The sequence below is a fragment of the Myotis daubentonii genome, chromosome 2 (assembly GCF_963259705.1).
Source record: "Myotis daubentonii chromosome 2, mMyoDau2.1, whole genome shotgun sequence".
NCBI lineage: Eukaryota > Metazoa > Chordata > Mammalia > Chiroptera > Vespertilionidae > Myotis > Myotis daubentonii.
The window spans coordinates 68,472,819-68,494,211 of NC_081841.1; the positions used below are offsets into that span (position 1 = coordinate 68,472,819).

Below are 21,393 nucleotides of genomic sequence, written 5' to 3' on the forward strand. Positions count from 1 at the left end.
TTGTCTTTTCACTTTATATGTTCCCTTCCTACTTTATTTATTTGCTTTTTTCCAAGTACAACCCAAGAAGATCTGGCCAGTTTTCTAGAATTTTGATGGTCACCTACTTTATAGCCTCTTACATATAAATCATTTTAAAAAGGAAGACACAGAGTGCTATTAAATAAAACTATAACTCAATCTGGAATCCCTCTCAGCCCCAAATGAAAGACTAGTCGAAATGTGAAAAGCAGTGAAAGAATCATTCTCACCTTGGCTGCTGTGAATAATGCTGCAATAAACATGAGCATGCACACATTTTGTTTTTCTTTTTCAATCACAGTTGACATTCAATATTATATTAGTTTCAGGTGTAAAGCATAGTGGTTTGGTTGGACATTTATATAAGTTATGTAGTGATCCCTTGATAAATGTTGTACCCACCTGACCATCTATAGTCATTACAGTATTATTGACTATATTCCCTAAGCTGTACTTTATATCCCTGTTACTATTTTGTAGATGTCAATTTGTACTTCTTAATTTCTTTATCTTTTTTATCCATCCCCCAAACCCCTCATATTTGGATGCTAATTATTGCTACAATGAATAACACATTACAATATGTTAATGTATCAAATTAACAAGTTGAAGACCTTAAATTTATGTTACATGTCAAATATATTTCAGTTTTTAATATGTACAAATATTCACTTTGTATTACATACCTAAATGTAAATGAAGTAGTTTAGCTTATGAACATTCTTTAATGCAAGAGGTTTATAAAGATAGGCATTGCTTAATCGTATAGTATGTCTTTCTTCCCAATGTAATGACAGATTAGATTTCTATATATATAAATTATAGGAGTACATCACCCTCTTTGTCACTCAGCATTTAGATATTCTTCTCTGCATTTCTTTTAACACAGCCCTAACCTTTAGCAACCTCTAAGAAAACACATCAATGTAGGAAATCTGTATGTGCCTGTTTGAAATGCATGCTATAGTAAATGTGTTGGGTGTGGTGCTGGCAGAGCTTAGTTTTGCAAAACATATACTTAGTCCAATGACATACACAGTATTACTTCATAAGTCTATAAATCTGATAACATCTGCCCTCACTATCTATTCATAAGTCTTCTGGGAATTACAGCTCACTTTATCAGAATAAAACTAAATAGACATTCTGTTCTCATCCCTTCTTCCTAATGAGAAATGTTCTTGTTATTTCTGCAACCTAATCATTTTAAGTAACCAAACTCTGAGGCTCAGGTCAATCTTAAAGTCAAAACCAATGGGGAAGACAGTACCTTCAAAACTAAGGTAAAGTGGCCTAAATAATGGCCTTGAGTTCTAGATTGAATAGAAGCACTCAATTCGTGATAGAAAAATTCAAATGAACCTTCTAAGGTAGCATATTTGAGAGCAGGTCATAGGAATTCAAACTGATATAAATCTATATGCATCAATTTGCCCTTTTATTTTCTACACTACTTGTTCCATTAAAACCACATGAAAGGACTGTGTTTTATACTGTTGTTTATTTGGTTATTCTTTGTACTTGCAATATGGAACTATTTCGGGCATAACATCTGCCTTAAGTGGTTCCATATAAATTAAAACAATACACAGGACAAATGGTACAGAAAAGTTTCACATGTGGATTTTTAAACTTAGGAATATGAAATAGTTGACCCTCATGTAATTCTGTTAATAAAATATCAGAAAGATACAAATCCTTGAGAGTAAACATTTGTCGCCACGTGGCCTTGGCCTAAAAAAATTGAGCCTAGAGAAAAATGACCTCGCAGGTGGAAAAACAATACCCTCAAAGTCCATTCAAAATTATTTTGTTTCACCAGATTGATATACATCATGAAACAAAGAGGCCTCATTGTGATTAGAAAGCTCTAGACTAGTGATGGTGAACCTTTTGAGCTCGGCGTGTCAGCATTTTGAAAAACCCTAACTTAACTCTGGTGCCGTGTCACATATAGAAATCTTTTGATATTTGCAACCATAGTAAAACAAAGATTTATATTTTTGATATTTATTTTATATATTTAAATGCCATTTAACAAAGAAAAATCAACCAAAAAAATGAGTTCGCATGTCACCTCTGACACGCGTGTCATAGGTTCGCCATCACTGCTCTAGACTGAGAGAATCAAGAGATTCAGATTCTAAGCCACACTCTATTACTGCCAAGAAATTAAAACTTCACTTCTCCAAGCCTCAGTTTTTTTCATCTGAAAATTGAAGGACTTAACTTAGATCATACTTTACTTAGTATAGCTGTAGGGGGCAACTCTAATGTTCCAGAGGTCAACGTTCCCTCAGAATATCATAATGTTCAAACTATGTCACCCATCTTAACACGGAAAGCTCTTAATCAGGGGTGGGGAATGTCTGGCCCCTGGGCCATGATTGGTCTGGCCCTCCCAACGCATTAGGGGTGTGTAAATTAAATGTTTGACCAAATATAGCAGGCTAATTTTAAAGTGATCATTTTGTATGGCCCATGAATGATGTTATAAATATCCAAATGGCCCTTGACAGAAAAAAATCTTCCCCATCTCTGCTCTTAATGGATACCCTTCTTCTCATCAAAAACTCGTTTTGCAAAGGGCTCCTACTGGCTGGGAATTGGGAGCATTAAGCACTGGCTTTTGTCTTTACAATTTTGTCTAGGCATGCATTTCCCCTGCCCTTATGTGGTACAGTAGCATAGTGGCTTTGGGATCAGGTAGACCTGAGCTGAAATGTCAGCTTTGCCAGTAACTACTTTGTGGCCATCTTAAACAAGTCACTTAATTTCTCTAAGACTTTGTTTCCTCATCAGTAAAATCAGCATATTAATAGTATCGTTATTATAAGGTTTTGTGAGGAGTAAATGAGATGACACATAAAAAGCCTTTGGTGTGGTACTTGCCACATGTGTTCAATTATTAGTTCCTATTTCGATGTGTGGTATGAATTTGTGTGGATATGGGGATTTTGGCATACACTTCAAGGTGAGCAGGGATTGGTGCAGTGAAGTAAGTTAAAGCAAGCATGTCAAACTCGCAGCCCGTAGGCCGCATGCCTCGTTTATTTGGCCCGTGTTAGCCTTTGAGTTTGACATACTTGAGTTGGTTGGAGGAGGGTGGCAAATGTAAAGCAGCATATTTAAGCTTCTAAAAGAAAACCTGCAGACAGAATATTATTTTAAAGGTCTATTTGTAAAACTAAATTAACAGCTGCTAAGGGAACTCTTGTTTCGTTTTTATTTAGCAACCTGGCGACCAAATGCATATTCAGAATGAAAAGAATTCTCAGACTAGGCTCAGTAAACCCCAAATTTGGATTATTCCATTAAAAACATCTTCTGCAAATGAAAGGAAATATGCCAAAATATTTATAGTGGCTATCTCTGGGTGGTAAGAATATAGGTACTATTTATTTGCTACTTTATATATACCTGATTTATTTCCCAAGTTATTGTTTTCTAAAATAAAGGTATTATTTTACATTCAGAAAATTAATCATTATAAAATATGTAATAACTGTAGAAAAAAAAGGATCTGGATCTTTCATGAATTTGTATTTCAAAAGCTTTTAGATTCTCCAGCAGCTGTTTAGTATTTGCACTCCTCCCCTCTCTTCCCCTCCCCCCTCATAATAATGTAATTATCTAACCCTCTTCTGAGCCTGTAGCATCAAAGTTGCTGCCTCCAAGACTGAAATTCTAAGATGATTTTAACTCATCAAACACTCCCACTGGGACACAGTAGAAAGATTCAAGTTAGATGCAGGTGGGGGTTGTGGGGGGGTGGGAAGCAGGCAGAGGAAACAAGGTCTCTTTTTAAATGTTTACACATTTACTTTCTGACATAGACACAGACATATATACAAACATACACAAAAATGTATACATATACAGGCATGCACATATATACACATACCCCCTCCCATCTCACTTCCTGTTGCTTTTTATACTGGATAAGATTTGATCATTGCTAATGACACCCAGCTGTGCCAATTCCTTGGGTTCTTTACCCATGTTTTCCTTTCTTTCAGATGTAATTTCTCTTGTCATCTAAATAGTCTTTCAAAATGAGGCTCCTGACAGGCCCTGATCTAGCATATGGTTGGCAAATATCCAATGAGTTCAGGATGCTTAGCCAGACAATTCAGATATCACAGATGTGGCCTCTGCTTAAACGACCCTAAATGGACTCCAGGGCCTAAAAGCTGAAGGCACCCTAAGAGACCAAATTAGAAGTCACAGTTAATGGGAAAGTGCATTCGCTCCAACCTCTGCATCTAGAAACAGACATATGTTCAGAATGATTGAAGACTTCTAAGGAAAGTTAGCCTTATATATTCATTCCGTTTTAGAGTTAGAGGAGAAATTGGAAACCATGTAGTCCAATCACTTCCTTTCACACATAAAAAATAAGAGCAGGGATGCGAAGTGTTTCACAGAGAGTCATCATGTGTCCTGATACCTGGAGACATAGATCTTCAGCTGCAAGCAACAGAAGCCTCCTGGTTAACCTAAGCAAGAAGGAATGTGCTGGAAGATAATGCAGTGCACACAGAAATAAAGCAAAGTGCCAAGATCAGAAAGGACAAAACCCAGGCAGCGTCAGTAGTCTCAGGGATAGGAGCTGTTCAACTGTTTGTTGTTGTTTGTTTTTTAATATATTTTTATTTATTTTAGAACAAGAGGAAGGGAAAGGAATAGAAAGATAGAAACATCAATGAAAAACACCTTACAAGGGATCAAGTTCACAACCTGGGCATGTGCCCTCACCGGGAATAGAACTGGTGACCGCTTGGTTCATGGGTCGATGCTCAACCAGTGAACCACACAGGCCAGGCTTGTTCAACTGTTTTGACAGAGAGACCGTCTTAAAACCAGGGGAGCCAGCTGATGTTTTCCCTTATCACTTCATTCACACTAAAGAGTCAAAGAACCAGGAAGAGTCAGATTAACCCTTGAGTCATCTGCCCATTCCTCAGCAGGTACCTTGATTTATAGGCTCATCAACTTTTCATTTAATTGGGGAGAGGAAATTCCACAAAAGGAAATTTCAATACTATTATCCTATGTCTCAAAAAAGGAGACTGAATGAAGAAACTTCCTATGTTCACTACACTTATTCAGTGCTCATTATACCACATCAAACTGTCTTATTTAAGTGGAGAAAGCCATGTGCTCATTAAATTCCTTCCTCATACTGCTTACAGATTCATATATTTCTAAAATGATTATTGGTATATTCCTCTGACTTTGTCCTATGTCCTTTGTTGGCAAGAAAATGTCCTTGAGGGAGGTAATACATTTGTAAATTAGAAGGGAAAAGCTTTTGAGTACCTTGTGTACCCAAGATGTTGGGAAAGTGGAGTAAAAGGAGAGGTCAGGAACACCAAAGAAAAATATTGTCACTTCACATTTTTATCTAGTTTTTACCCAAGAAAACATCAGGAATTCTACCCTCTATAGGTCATTATTAAATTAGTTTAATATTCTTTACAAGCTTATATCTGTTCAGTCCATTTGCTATGCATTTATACATAACTAAAATAGGATTGTTTATGTATACCATTTTATAAATTTGATTTTTAAATTACAGTATGTTATCAATGTCTCTTCATCATATTAGAACCATTTTCAAGGATGCATTGTATCCCATTATATGGATGCATTGCATTATTTATTTAATCAATATTTTATTGTTAAATGCTGACTTTTTTCATTTTTTCTTTCTTATTATCACTACAATGAACTTGTGCTACATATCCATGTGCACATATATGATCATTTACCTGAAGTAAATTCATGAAGTGGAATTGCTGGGTCAACTCAGTGAACACACTTTTAAGGTTTTTTTTAAGAGGCTTTTGATACCTAATACCAAATTGTCTTTGTGATCATGCCCATTTCTCCAAACTCCAACTAATAATAACTGGAATAAAAAACCAATAGACAAATGTGCCAGTTTGGTAAGTGAAAATGGTATCTCCTTTAAGCTGAATTTCATTGCTCTCTAATGAGGTTGAACAGTCCATGTATTGGTCAGCCATGTTTATTTCTTTTGTGAATTTCCCGCTCAAGTATTTTACCCATGGAGTTCCCATCTTTTAATTATTGATCTGTTAGGTCTTTGAAAATTAATATGAACCCTTTGTCACATGCAATAAAAATATTTTACAAATTATTTTTAATTCTTAACAAATTACAGCACAACTTAGTTTTTATTTTTATTTAATTTTTATATGTTTTTATTGATTTGAGAGAGAGAGAGAGAGAGAGAGAAACATCGATGGAGAGAAACATCCATTGGCTGCCTCTTGCTCGCCCCCAGTCAAGATCTAGCCTGCAACCTGGGCATATGCTCTGACAGGGAATAGAACCAGTGAGTGACCTTTTGGTGCACAGGACAATGCTCAACCAACTGAGCCACACTGGCCAGGGCACAACTTAGTTTTTAAATGTAAACATGTTAGAGAACATAAAATATAAAATAAATTATTTTAATTAGTAATATTTCCACAAGGATTAGAAAATGACACTACAGTGGAGAAATGACATATGGGAGAACACCAAACATACACCTGGACCCAACCTACCTTTCGAGACTTCATTCCTGTCATTTCCTCAGGTGTCCTCTCCTGCAACATCCTTCAGGACTCAGCTGTGACCAAAAACCCCTCTGAGAAGCCTCCCCTGGCCTTATGTGTTTGTTTATTTAAATTAATAGATTTTATTTCTCAGAGCAGTTTTAGGTTTACAGAGAAAATGAACAGAAGGAACAGAGAGTTCCCGTATCCTCATCTCTCCTCTGCCCCTTGATCCTTAAAGGCAGAAACACGTAGACCCTCCCTTCACTGTGTGCTCATAATAGCATGTACATAATTCAGTATTATACTTGCCCCACGTGGCAGTTATAACCCATAGTAATCTGTAGATTTCTAGACAACACGAGTGATGTTTATTAACCTCTGTTTTCCCAAGCTTTACTAGTAGCACAGTTCCTACTGCATATTATGTATATGATTGCAAAATGGAAACTTTACCTGGCATTTGCCAAGACTAATTCATATATTCTCATTTAACATAACAACCATGTGTATGGGCTTGGTACTAGTATTAGCTCACATTTAATGAATAAAAACATAAGGCTTAGAAAGCTGAGTGATTTGCCTAAGGTCAAACATTACATAACCTGATTCTAATCAAGCCAAATTCTGAGTTGTCAACCTCACCTTTACATTCCCCACCTTAAAACACACACTTACAAATAATTAAATAAATGATTTTTTGTTTGTTTCTGGTGTTTTTTCTTTATTATCTTTGTTGTTGAAAAGTATTACAGATTCCCCCCTTTTCCCCCCATTGACCCCCTTCTCCCCACTCCTGTCCCCTCCCCAGGCCTTCACTGCACTATTGTCTGTGTCCATGGGTTATACGTAAATGCATATAAGTTATTTGGTTTTCACCCATAAACTGGGGCTAGATAAACACACACACACACACACACACACACACACACACACACACACACACCACCTACATACCTTGTAAGGTGGTTGGGAAAATAGACAGAATGCTTTCTTTTTCCATCTATTTTGTTATTAACATTTTCAATTGGTGAATCTTTATCATGTCCCTAATATATGTTACTAGAGGCCTGATGCACAAAATTTGTGCATGGGTATGGTCTCTAGGCCTGGCCAGCAGTCAGGACCAATCTGCAAGGTGACCAGTGGGGCGATTGGGGCACCCACTGACCCCACCTTGGCTGGCTTGGGGTCTGTGGGCTTGGGGCAGCTCCTGCTTTGAGTGTCTGCTCCCTGATGGTCAGTGCACATCATAGCGACTGGTCATTCCCCCGTTCAGTTGATTTGCATATTAGGCTTTTATTATATAGGATAGCCACTATGCTAAACATAGGAAATGAATAAATGAAAGAAATAAGAATGCTAGAGAGTGAAGCTACCAAAGTCCTAACACTCTTAAACTATAATAAATGTTTTATTGCAGAGAGCTTTATCAACAATGTGAGATAGGAACTAAGTTCACCTGCAAGACTCAGAGAAAGCTTCATGGAGGAGAAACGCTGGCTCAAAGGTATCCGTATTAGTAGATAAGAGCTCCTGGCCTTGAATCTGAATTCTCTGGATATAAATCTGAATTGTCACTTTACTACCCACATGGCCTTGAGTAAATTACTTAACCTCTTTGAATCAAACTATCTATGTCACGAGCCTATTGTGAGAATTAAATAATGTAATATATGTAAGATGTTGAGAGTAGTAAGCACTCAGTAGGATTTTAAAAAATATATGAATCTTAATTAGCTTATTCTAAAAATTACATGGAAAAAAAATTATAAATATCATTTGGTTTCATAAAAAATGGCTAGCCGATGTAGCTCAGTTGGTTGGGCGTCATCCATGCACCAAAAGGTTGCAGGTTCTATTTCTGGTCAGGGCACATGCCTGGGTTTTAGGCTTGATCCTAGTATGGGGGATGCAGGAGGCAGCCGATCAATTGATGTTACACTCTCACATCAATGTTTCTTTCTTTTTCTCTCCCGTCCTCTCTCTCTAAAAATCAATAAACTACTCTTTAAAAAAAATGAATAACAATAGGGATGAGAATTTACTCTACTAGAAATCAAAATACTACACCACTAGAATAAAACAATGGGATATTGATTAGCCTAGGACTAAATAAATCAAGGAAAAGAATAGTGTTTAGGGGGACAATTCTGAAGAAAATGTCTACAATTCTACAGGATCCCCCAGAGGTTCTCCAATGAAATAATTAAGCTTCAGTTGTCTACAGTAATAACCCATTTATTAACACACTCCTTATTGGCTTTCTTCTCCTTTCCATCTCACTTTCTTCACTCCTTTACCTCCCAATTAAAATACCTATTGTGATAGTGATTTATTATAAGAAATACATATATTTGGTCTTCATTCTTATTCCTGGAACAAAGTCCCAAATCCTTGGAATTGCCTAAGTGAGAAGAGAGATAAAGATGTGTTTGTTACTCATAACAAGCTCTTTTCAATTACACTTGAGCTTATGTTAATGAGATTTTTGGAAAGCTCCAAGATAACCCAAGTTAAGGGCTGGTTGTCAGAGGAACCAACAAATGATTAAGAGGGTTAGAATTTTTAGCCTCACCACTCAACCTCTGAAGAAGGGAGAGGGGCTGAAATCTGAAGTAATCACCAATGACCAGTGGTTTAATCAATCGTGCATACCTAGTGAAGCCTTCGAGAAAACCCAAAAGGACACGTGCGGGGAGCTACTGGGTTGGCACACACATGGTGGTTAGAGGGCTGTGAGCCTGGGAAGGGCATGGAAGCTTGGTGCTCCTTCCCTCATACCTTTCCCTATGCATCTCTTCCACCTGGCTGTTCCTGAGGTGTCGCTTTTGTAATAAATTGGTAATCTAATAAGTAAACTGTTTCCCTAGTTCTGTGAGTCATTCCAGCAAATTATCAAACCTCAGGAGGGGGTGGTGGGAACCTCCCATTTACAGCCAGTCAGTCAGAAGCTCGGGAGACAATCTGGATTTGCAATTGGCACCTGAAGTGGGGCAGCAGTCTTAACTTGTGGGATCTGATGCTATCTCCAGGTAGATAGCGTCAGGATTTAACTGAATTATTGGACACCCAGCTGGTATATGCAGAACTCTGGAGAATTGCTAAGTATGGGAAAATACCACACACCCTGGAGTACAGAACATTTAGTGAGTGGTGAGTAGAGAAGAAAAACAAAGAGTTTCTCTCATTATATATAGTGATATTCAAGTCTCTTTCTCAGAATCTGCTTATGAGGGAACCCCAACTAAGATAAGAGATACTTAAGTTTTTACTCTGCATGCGTCTGTATAGTATTAATTTTTCATAATCACAGCATATTCATGTTGGACTGGTATCATTCAAAGAATATAATTAAAAATTATTAGCCTTGCCATGGCTGGGTGGCTTAATTGGTTGTAGCATTGTCCCATACATCAAATGGTTTCAGGTTCAATTCCTGGTCAGGGCACTTACCTGTTACAGGTTTGATCCCTACTACCGGAGGCAGCTAACCGATGTTTCTCTTTCACATCGATGTTTTTTCTCTTTCTCTTCCTGCCTCTCTCTCTAAAATCAATAAATTAACAACAACCAGATGTCTTTGGGCGAGAATTAAAAAACATATATGTTAGCCTGGCTAAATCAGACCTGTGAATTTAGAATACTGTTTTAGGGTTTTATGTTTTGTTTTACTAAGGGTAGACCTTGTAAATGTTTACCAGTGTCTTCATACTCTTATAAATCTCTCAAAATTTAGATTCAGAGTTCTATATTTCCAGCTCATTCTGCTCTTGGTCTTTCACATTTAGAGACTGATAACATAGAATTATAGACAAAGATTCCTGAAGTGTATTTTTTATAGAGTTATAAATCTACAAAGACCTGCCATTTATAAATCTGCTATTCCCTAAACAAAGAACATTAATGGGATTTATCTCTCTCATTATAAAATGTTTGAAGTTTCATGCACTATAAAACTTCAACTAAAGGACATTTAGAAACATTATCTCTTAAAAACATGTGAGTGTTAATCACCAAAAAGAATACAGGGAAGTGTGCAGAGCTGGATATGTAATCCAGGGAATGACAGAAGCACAGTCTCAACAATTGATGGAGCTCAGGAAATACCACTTATTTCAAGTCTAAACTGAGAACTGTTCTCCACAGGAAGCAGGAAATTGAAGCCGAGGATTAAAGGACATAAGCTTAGAAACAGAAAGAGTGTAATCTAAGGGGGATATGATACCAATCAGAAAAGCTGGAGTTAAAAATGAAACTGGCCAAGGTATTGTATGGGCAATAGAGAAAATCAAAAGACCAGTATAATCCACATGCAGTGCCATTGCTGGGGTAAACCACACAAACCCCAGTGAATCAGCAAATGGACAGCTCTCATCACAGCTGATGCTGATGGGAAAGTAAAAAAGGGATATTGATTAAACAATACACAAAATAACCACAGAATGGTAGGTTTGTGAGTAACAGAGAAAGAGTTTTTAGTAAACACTCATGTCAGACACTGACTACTCATCAAACTCCATTGGTCCTTATAAAACTATCAAACTGGCAAAAAAGAAGATGCCTAAAAGGAGTTTTAGCAGGCATCCTTCTACAATGGAAGAATTATTCAGCCTGGATCTGTTCAGTATCAAAAAGGAATAAACGTAGCCAGTACAATAGAAAAACCAAAGAGACATGGTAACCAATGTCATCATATCCTTCCAAATCTCAGTAGAGAGGAAGCAGTTGTTAAAGCCAGAGCTACATGGTACATTAAACTATTAATGTGGGCTCCATTTTTCTTAATTATATATTTACTAGAGGCCTGGTGCACGAAATTCATGCACGGGGTTTGGGGGGGGGGTCCCTCAGCCTGAATTGAGAGAGGACACAGGCCAGGCCGAGGGACCCCACCGGTGCATGATCGGGGCTGGGGAGGGATGGAGGAGGTTGGCCAGCCAGGGAGGGCCCACAGGAGGGCCTGCGGGAGGGCTCCAGGGTATGTCCAGCCTGTCTTGCTCAGTCCCGATCAGCCAGACCCCAGCAACAAGCTAACCTACTGGTTGGAGCATCTGCCCCCTGGTGGTCAGTGCACGTCATAGCAAGCAATTGACTGGCCTCAGCCTATCATTAGCATACTAGAGGCCCAGTGCACAAAAATTTGTGCACTTGGGGAGGGTCCCTCAGCCCGGCCTGTGCCCTCTCGCAGTCTGGGACCCATCAGGGGATGTCCACCTGCTGGCTTAGGCCCACTCCCTGGCAGTCAGACATCCCTCTGGCAGCCCGGGAACCCTCAAGGGATGTCCATTTGCCAGCGGGGAGCAGGCCTAAGCTGCAGTCGGACTTCCTTAGCGCTGCTGAGGAGGCAAGAGAGGCTCCTGCCATCACCACTATGCTGGCAGCCGTCAGTCTGGCTTGTGGCTGAGCAGAGCTCACCCTGTGGGAGCGCACTGACACCCAGAGGGCAGCTCCTGCATTGAGCATCTGCCCCCTGCTGGTTAGTGTGTGTCATAGTGACCAGTCATTCCAAGTCGTTGTGCTGTTAGGGTCAATTTGAATATTACCCTTTTATTATATAGGATTACACTTTGATTGGTTGAACGGATGACTGGATGACTGATACTTAGGATATTAGGCTTTTATTATATAGGAAAACATATCAAATCAAAAATGTCCTTTTAATTATTAATGGTAGGTACTTGAAATACCAGGAATCAACGAATAGTAGTCAAGATTCTAGTGCTCAGGGCACTATCCTATATAATAAAAGCCTAATATGCAAATCAACCAAACGGCGGAATGACCGGTTGCTATGACATGCACTGACCACCAGGGGGCAGATGCTCAATGCAGGAGCTTCCCTCAGCCTGCAGACCCCCAGGCCAGCCAAAGTGGGTACCAGTGTGGGGCCCTGGATCGCCCTGCCAGTCGCCCTGCAGAGGGAGGTGACCAGCAGCAATGGTGGGGGAGGGAGGATGGGGCCAGTGAGCAGGCGGCGCCAGGCCAGCCAAGGTGGGTGCCAGCAGGGGCCCCCTGATCGCCCCATCAGTCAATCCACAGATTGGCCCTGATCGCTAGCCAGGCCTAGGGACCCTACCTGTGCACGAATTTCGTGTACCAGGCCTCTAGTGTACTCATAATTGGTGATATATAAAGGTTCCTAAGCTGGGGATTTAGAGCATGTGCTAAAAGAAAACAGAAGTTTGGGACAGTGAGAATGGACTCTGAATCCATCTGTCCAAGTTTAGTGGTGTCATCTGCCTGATGGAATCCTTTCACTACTTTCTATTAGAAAGTAGAAATAATCTTGCAATTCTGCTGATAAACATATACTTCAAATGAAGTAATTTGAAAGTGGATGAAAGTTTAGTATATTGCATTCTGGCACCATTCAAAAGACCTCTTGAAAAAGTATTCAGTCAGCACCTTCAAGGTCAAAGCAAGATGACATAATGCCCGAAAGAAAGATCTTTGGAGTCTAGCTAGTTTCTTCATGACCTCTTTGCTACATAACAAACTTATGGCTTAAAATGATAACCATTTTATTTGCTGATAGTTCTGTGGGTTAGAAATTTGAGCTGGTTTCAAAGGGTGGCTTTTCTGCTGATCTCACCCATTCTGCTGATGGTCACTCTTTGTAGACACTATCATCTGGAAACCATTAGGGATGCATGGTCCAAGTTGGCCTTACTCAAGTCTGGCAGTTGGTCATAGCTTTGGCTGGGCCTCTGTCTCCACGTGGTCTCTCAACCTCAGGAAGATTGCTGGGGCTTTTCCACATGGTGATGGCAGTGTTCCAAAAGGAAAAGAGCAGAAGCCTCAAAAGTCTCTTAGAGTCTACACAATGTTACTCCTGCTCCATTTTATTGGGAGAGCAAGTCACAAGGCCAGCCCAGATTCAAGGGTTTGGAGAAAGATTTTGACGTCTTAATGCCATGGTCGGCAAACTGCGGCTCACAAGCCACATGCGGCTCTTTGGCTCTTTGACCCACATGTGGCCTTAGGAGTACCCTAATTAAGTTAATAACAATGTACCTACCTATATAGTTTAAGTTTAAAAATTTGGCTCTCAAAAGAAATTTCATGCCCTGACTGGTTTGGCTCAGTGGATAGAGCGTCGGCCTGCAGACTGAAAAGTCCCAGGTTCGATTCCAGTCAAGGGCATGTACCTTGGTTGTGGGCACATTTCCAGGAGGGGGTTGTGCAGGAGGCAGCTGATCGATGTTTCTCTCTCATCGATGTTTCTAACTCTCTATCCCTCTCCCTTCCTCTCTGTGAAAAATCACTAAAAACTATATTTAAAAAAAGAAAAGAAAAGAAATTTCAATCGTTGTACTGTTGATATTTGGCTCTGTTGACTAATGAGTTTGCCGACCACTGTCTTAATGAGAGAAGTAACAAAGTCACAATTGCAAAGAAATACTAGTACATAGATAAGGAGAATCATTGCAGATATCTTCATGAACAGTTATCACAGTTAGGAAAATGCCTTTTCCTTTAGGATCTTGGGAAGAAGCTGAGAAGGCCACAAGAGGCCACACAGGAGAGGCTCTAGGTACATTTATGGTGGGATCTTAGAAGCAGTCTGGACCACTGAATACTTAAATACTAAAAGAGTTAGGGAAAATGCGTCACCAAGCCAAACTGAAGCTCTTTTCATTCACCAAAATATTGCCAAACTTAGTCTAGGATATCCATATTTAACAATCAGATCATTTCCCAAATATTTACCTTGTTTATCCGAAATGTTTTTCTTCCAGATCTTCAGACAACTGACTTCTTCACATTATTAAGACCAAGCTTTAAAAAAAAAAAAAATAAAAGAACAAGCTTAAACTTTGCCTCCTTAAGGAAACCTCCCCTGATCACCTTAATCAAAGTTAATTTCTCTCATTTCACTATCACATTTTCTTCATAACAATATCACTATCCAAAATAACTTTAATATTTGTCTACTGGTTCATGATGTGTCCTTCACTAGAATGTAAGCTCCATGAGATTTAAGATTCCACTACTTTGTTTAGCACAGTAACATCAAGTAATGAGTGCTTGCAAAGGTAACGAAGTGAGAACCAGATGTTGATAATTACTTCTCCACTACTATCCTAAACTTGGCCCAAATCTTAATCTCTGCTACAAAGTGCAAAGTAGATGACACCATTTCCTCATCCCTGGGCTCAGAGTTTACTAAGCTTTTCCTGTTGAAACATGCTTGCTTGGGACTTCCATTTATGTTACAGATACTAGTCTTTGGAATGCATCTAATTAACTTCTCTATTTCCTTCTTTTGTAAACCTGAGAAAATACTCGCCTCACTTATTATGCAAATTAAATGAGATTCCATGTGTTAAATGCACTGTACAGTAACTGGTATAGGTTAGAACTCAATAAATTCAATTGTGACTAACAACTTGTACATATCTCAGTCCCAATTAATATTCCATTGATTTGGGGGGGGGGGTGTTTTAAATTACCAATTCTAGTCATCTATTTCCAAAAGATTCTCTGCCTCCCTCAGAAGGTCCTAGAAAAAAGTCTGATGGTTGATGTTTGCAATGTCCAAAACAGAATTACAAGACTACACCTACTAGCATTCATAGAGTCAGAATAACACATAGAGTACCACCCAAGATGTTCTTTCACATGTGGCTGTTGGTGTTCTCGCCTGCTGAGCAATCTTTCCACTTTTCTTAACCTCTGGTATCCCAGCCAACCCTTTCCCCCTTCCCCACAAAACCTAGGTCCTCATTCACCTAAGCTCACCTAAGCTTTTGTTGCTCATCTAGGTAGTGATGCCCCCACTTTCTCTACTCTTAGTAATGACATGTATTAGACTATCAGTGCCTCAGACATTTTATCATTTCATATTTATTAATATTATTGTAATGATTTCTAAACACATTCTGTAGTCACAGCATAAAGTCCTTTTCATTAAGTTAAAATTGCATTAATGTAGCTGCTGAATCTGAAAAGCCTGCTGTGTTTGTTCTAGGAGGGTGTTTTCCCTAGAAACAAGAACATTAGTTTGCTCAAATCACAGGCTCTTTTTCATCCTGTTAAAATGCTTGCTGCTTATTCCTGTTACTATGCTAAATACAATCCCACCGGTGAGGACAGCATGTGGTCATGTCGTTGTCACCTTCCTCACTGTTGGTTGGTCCCTCAGGATTCCCAGAGCACCATCTTGATCTCATAGCGTCATTTTGCTGCATTCATGTCTTATAACGATTCTTATTTACATTTCTCAACTGTTCCAAACAGTCCCTTTTTCTTCTTTATTCATCTCTGTGAGAACACAATTAATGGACAATTAGGTTCAGTTATGTCACTTAGCTGACATAAACAGCTAGTGACAGATTTAATGACATAGCCCAGTCTTCTTAATTTCCCCACACAGGGCTCCTGGGGAAAAGACATAGGACCTTGTTGGGTCTATCAGAGGAAGGTAACGAAATAATCTATTAACCTAAGAAAAATGGGATGTAGCAGTTACCAAAGTAAATTCTGATATTTTTCTCTTGGTAAAGAGGATCAGTAAATCTGGCATAGGGATCCTTAGGAACATATATGTAGTGACGGTGTACCATGATGGTCAATAAGAGACCCCTATCAGTGATACCATAGTTTAAATTATAACATTGAAGAAACTATGGAACTTTAAAATCTTAATGAAAAACATGATCTGCTTTAAAGTCTTTGGATGTTTTATAAGCTATGACAATTCTACAAACAGGTTTTAAAAACTCAGGAGTATATGCCCTAGATGGTTTGGCTCACTGGATAGAGCATCGGCCTGGGGACTGAAGAGTCTCAGGTTTAATTCCGGTCAAGGGCATGTACCTTGGTTGCAGGCACATGGCCAGTAGGGGGTGTGCAGGAGGCAGCTGATCGATGCTTCTCTCTCATCAATGTTTCTAACTCTCTATCCCTCTTCCTTCCTCTCTGTGAAAAATCAGTATATAAAAAAACAACAACTCAGGAGTATAAAAAGCTATGTGACCTTCCCCTTATTGGAATTCATTTTGGTATAACACAGAGGTGAGGGGTAGTATCTAACTTTCCTTTTAGTGCAGATATAAGATTATTTTTGCCTAATGGCCATATCCTTTGCAAGAAAAAAATATTTTTAATGATATGTCTTGAAAAAGAAGAAAAAAAATGAAATTGGCTAGAGACTTATGTAAGGGATGCAGAAAAGATTTCTAAAGAAGGCCCATTTGTTCTGTTGAGAACTTCACTGGCTTTGGGTAGGCCAAGCTATACTCAAGCTGAGTTTGGCAGTAGGTGTCATAGCTAAATGACTCTGCCACTACAGCGTGGGAAAAATTGGAATTTTGTTCCTTACATGAGAGGACAGAAAAGTGAGAAAGGTACAGAAAGCTGACAGCAAGCTGAATTGTGTTCTGTTAATGTGATGTAAGAACCCCTGCACACGGCCACCTTTAGCAAAGTCGTCTTTGCACACGCGTAATGCCTCTGCGAATGTTTTCAGTGGCCATTCGGGAAAAGACCAAAATCGCAATTGGCTTAACATAATCTGAAACAGGCAATGTGAGCAGAATGATGCATGATCTATAAACTAGACTAAGTTAAATGGAAGCAGGAGCTCTGAGCCAGCAATGATTATGAGATCACAAGACCTCGGGGAATACACATAAATCTTGAGGAAAATTTTGGACATCTACAATCCACAGGACAAGGGTGAATTAAGTCAATCTCACCCCTGTCTTAGGTGGGCCAGGGAACCAAGAGGTCATCTGAATTATGCAAGTTGAGTTTGACAACTTCATTAAAAATATACTTCATTAACTATATATAAAGTATTGCTTATAATCTGAAATACTACTCATAAATGGAGTTCTGAAAATAGTAAAATCCACACACATAAAGTGTGAATATAACATTACTCATGTTCTTTATCTTTCTCTCTCTGAAGTTAAATAACTGTTGGGAAACAGTTTTTAAAAAAATGCCCATGAAAATGTCAAAATGTTAAGCATTTTAAGCACGTTAATAGATAATTTTATCCTTTACATTTGAAATGTCAACATGTCCTAGCAAGCCTTTTACTTGTCCTTGACAAGTTTATGTTTCCTCTCCTTACAGCTATTTCCAAATCTTCACTGCTATCTTCAAACCCCCTTCTTGGTTCCCTACTACCCATACTTTTTGCAGATGACTTAACTACCTGATTAATACAGAAACTTGAAGCCATCAGATATTATTTCCATAAACTTATTGCCGCTTCCTATAAATATACCTACATTTACACAGATCTAATTTAATCTCAAAGGAACCATTTCACCTCTTTCAGACCCTGCTATTTTCTTTTTCCTACATTCAAACTTTCCTTCTCTACTAGCAACATGTTCTCAGACTATAATCAATTTTGCTCACACTAAAAAATAAACTCTGTTACCTCATATTCCACCAAATACCACTCACTATCTATTTTCCCTTCTCATACAAACTCATTGTAAGTGTAGTCTTTATTTTCTGTCTTTACTATCTCATAGCACACTTATTCCCAATTCAACAAATATTTCCTTAACAGCTACTATTCATCAGACACCATGCTGTGTGAAATTATTACAAAATTGCTCTGTCCTCACGATTCCACTGAAACTATACTAGATTACCATGGCCCTCCTAATTGCCAAATACAAGGAGTATATTTTGATCCTTGGTTTTTTGTTTTGTTTTGTTTCGAAAATTTCTTAAGAATTTATTTGAGCTAAATTGATGACATACTGGGAACCAAGATCACAAGTACTCTCCCTTGTTTTGTTTTTTAAGTTTAGTTTTATTTTTTAATATATGTCTTTATTATTTTATTTTTTAAATATATTTTTATTGATTTCAGAGAGGAAGGGAGAGGGAAAGATAGAGACATCAATGATGAGAGAGCATCATCTATGGACTGCCTCCTGCATGCCCCGTACCTGGGATCAAGCGAGCAAACCTGGCATGTGCCCTGAAGGGGAATTGAACTATGACCTCTTGCTTCATGGGTCAATGCTCAACCACTGAGCCACACCAGCCAGGCAAGTCTTATATTTCTTGACTTGTCTGCAGCATTTGATAATTTATTCACTCTCACCTTCATGAAATTCTTGTAATCTGTGACAGCTCATTTTCCTCTTTGATTTCTTTACATAGTCTTAGTGGAAAGGCTGCAGAGAAAGGTTGAGTGAGAAGTACTAAGGGGAAAAATTATTTTGCCAAATTTTCCCTTGGAAAAAGAGTGGTAGGACCCTAATTTATGTACAGTCTAGGGATACAAGCTTAGACTCAATAGATACATCTTTTTTTTGTAAGCTTTTTAAGAGCATGGGCCTAGATGTCTTCACTAAATTATTCCCAGCACTTAGAAGAGTTTGCAGTGCACAATGAATTTTTTATAACAGCTTTATTGAGAAATAATTACTATACCTAAAATTCCACTCTTTTAAAGTGTAAAATTTATTTTAGCATATTCACAGAGTTATGCAACCATCACCACTATATCATTTAATAATATTTTTATCATCTCAAAAAGAAATCCTTTCCTCATTAGCAATTATTCTTGATCCTCTTTCCTCCTCTCAGCCCCTGGAAGCCACTAACTATTTTCTACCTCTATAGGTTTGCCTACATTGGATATTTTATATAAATGGAATTACATAATATGTGCCCTTTTCTTGCCTGTTTTCTTTTACTTAGCATAATGTTTTCATGATTCATCCATGTTATAACCTGTATCAGCACTTCATTCCTTTTATGGCTGAATATAATATATTCATATACCTATTATATGAATATATTTTGTTTATTCATTCATCAGGTGATGGGCATTTTGAGCTGTTTCCACTTTTTGGCTATTATAAAAATTCAGCTACTAACAATCAAAAATAAGGTTTAGTTGGACATATGTACTCCATTCTCTTGGGTAGATTCCAACAAGTAGAATTTCTGGGTCATATGGTAACTCAATGTTTACATTTTGAGGAACTGCCAAACTGCTTTTACAAAGGGGCTGAACAATTTTACAATCCCACCAACAATGAATGAGGGTTTAAATTTCTCCACATCCTCACTTATACTTGTTACTGTCTTTTAAATTTATTTATATTGATTTCAGAGAGAAAGGGAGAGGGAGAGAAAGGTAGAAACATCAGTGATAAGAGAGAATCATTGATTATCTTTTTTATGCTAGCCATCCTAGTACATGTGAAGTGATGTCTTGTGGTTTTAATTTGCATTGCTCTAACAGTTAATAATGTTCAGCATCCCCTTCTTGGCTGTCTGTATAGTCAATAAATATTTTATGAATGAGTGTATACAATCACAGACACTGAAGCAAGCTCTCAAGAATGCCATCTATAGCTATTCAGATAGTTACTGTTTAATAGAAATGAATGAATAGCAGGGGTAGGGAGTATATTATTGATCAGATAATGGAATACCCAAACACCTCAGTTAGTTAATGTAGCTGATGTCTATGTTTCCTTTGTTCAATACTGACATTTGATATTTAAGCTGTCAAAGATGATCAGTGCCTCTCATTCTGATTCCAAATTCTTTCAAACAAATGCAAAGAGAAGGAAAGGTCAGAAGTTATATAGAAAAAAAATATATTGTCAGAGGGAATGATTGTCTTACATCATTTGGAGGACCAAGAGTCAGGAATTATTATGGTTCTAAGGTATCTTGACTTAGTTGTTCAAAATGCTAATAAGCCATGTGTATAGAGAATCATTTTTGAGGTAACTGGTTATCTATCTTGATGTTAGAATATTATAGATCTCAGGCAATGGTTTAATAAATAATCCAAAAAGCTCATATATATGTAGTAAAAACATGTTTTATTTATAATCAGAAGGTACCATAATATTTATTCTTTTGAAATATTAATCTTTTTAAAAAATATATATTTTATTGATTTTTTTACAGAGAGGAAGGGAGAGAGATAGAGAGTTAGAAACATCGATGAGAGAGAAACATCGATCAGCTGCCTCCTGCACATCTCCTACTGGGGATATGCCCGCAACCAAGGTACATGCCCTTGACCGGAATCGAACCTGGGACCCTTCAGTCCGCAGACCGACGCTCTATCCACTGAGCCAAACCGGTTTTGGCGAAATACTAATCTTTTGAAAGCCTTGTTTTTGTTCTTGTAAATATTAAGTGTTTAATTAGATACACATATTCTTACTTGTAAAATCATTTAAAAATGTGTTAGTTTCCTAGCTGACTGAAGTTTAGAAACTTCTTTTGAATGGTCTTGCTTCTATGATAGGTTTAATATATATCACATTAGGACTATCTCAAATATTTAGGACAGTTGTATTGTAATAAAAAAAAAGTAGTGGGTTTGGTCTGCCTACCAGCCACTGCCCCCTTCTGATAGCAACTCTATTTCCTTTTGGTGAATAACATCTAACCCTATGCACACAAACTGATGCAAATGTATTTCCCCTGACCAGCAGATACCCCTGTACTCCACACTAGGCCAGTTGGAAATGTCTTTCCTGGAATGTTATGATTTTTTTAATTAGTCTTTTTTGTTATAACTTAAAGCACAGATATAAAGAGTTACACAAAATAAATGTACGATTTAGTGAATTATTAAAACAACCACCGCCAACATAAAAAAACACACACAAAAAACAAAACAAAAAAACCCTTTCCAACCACTCCGGAAGTTCTTTCTTGTTGCCCATCACAAAGGCTATTTCTCTTGCTATAAAAATAATCATCATCCTGCCCAGGCCAAGTGGCTAAATTGGTTGGAGTACACCAAAGGTTACAGGTTCAATTCCCCGTCAGGACACATGCCTAA

General features: G+C 38.1%; 1 long non-coding RNA gene and 1 pseudogene across 1 annotated transcript in view; both read right to left on the reverse strand.

Annotated features, from left to right (window-relative positions):
- Nucleotides 1-6,650, reverse strand: part of LOC132225787 (mitotic spindle assembly checkpoint protein MAD2A-like) — a 38,868-nt pseudogene extending 32,218 nt beyond the window's left edge.
- LOC132226180 (uncharacterized) overlaps nt 1-14,372 on the reverse strand; it is a 58,030-nt gene extending 43,658 nt beyond the window's left edge. Inside the window, exon 1 of the long non-coding RNA XR_009451009.1 lies at nt 14,304-14,372. This is a non-coding gene — a long non-coding RNA (uncharacterized LOC132226180). The remainder of the gene's footprint in view (nt 1-14,303) is intronic.
- Between the last annotated feature and the right edge of the window lie 7,021 nt (nt 14,373-21,393).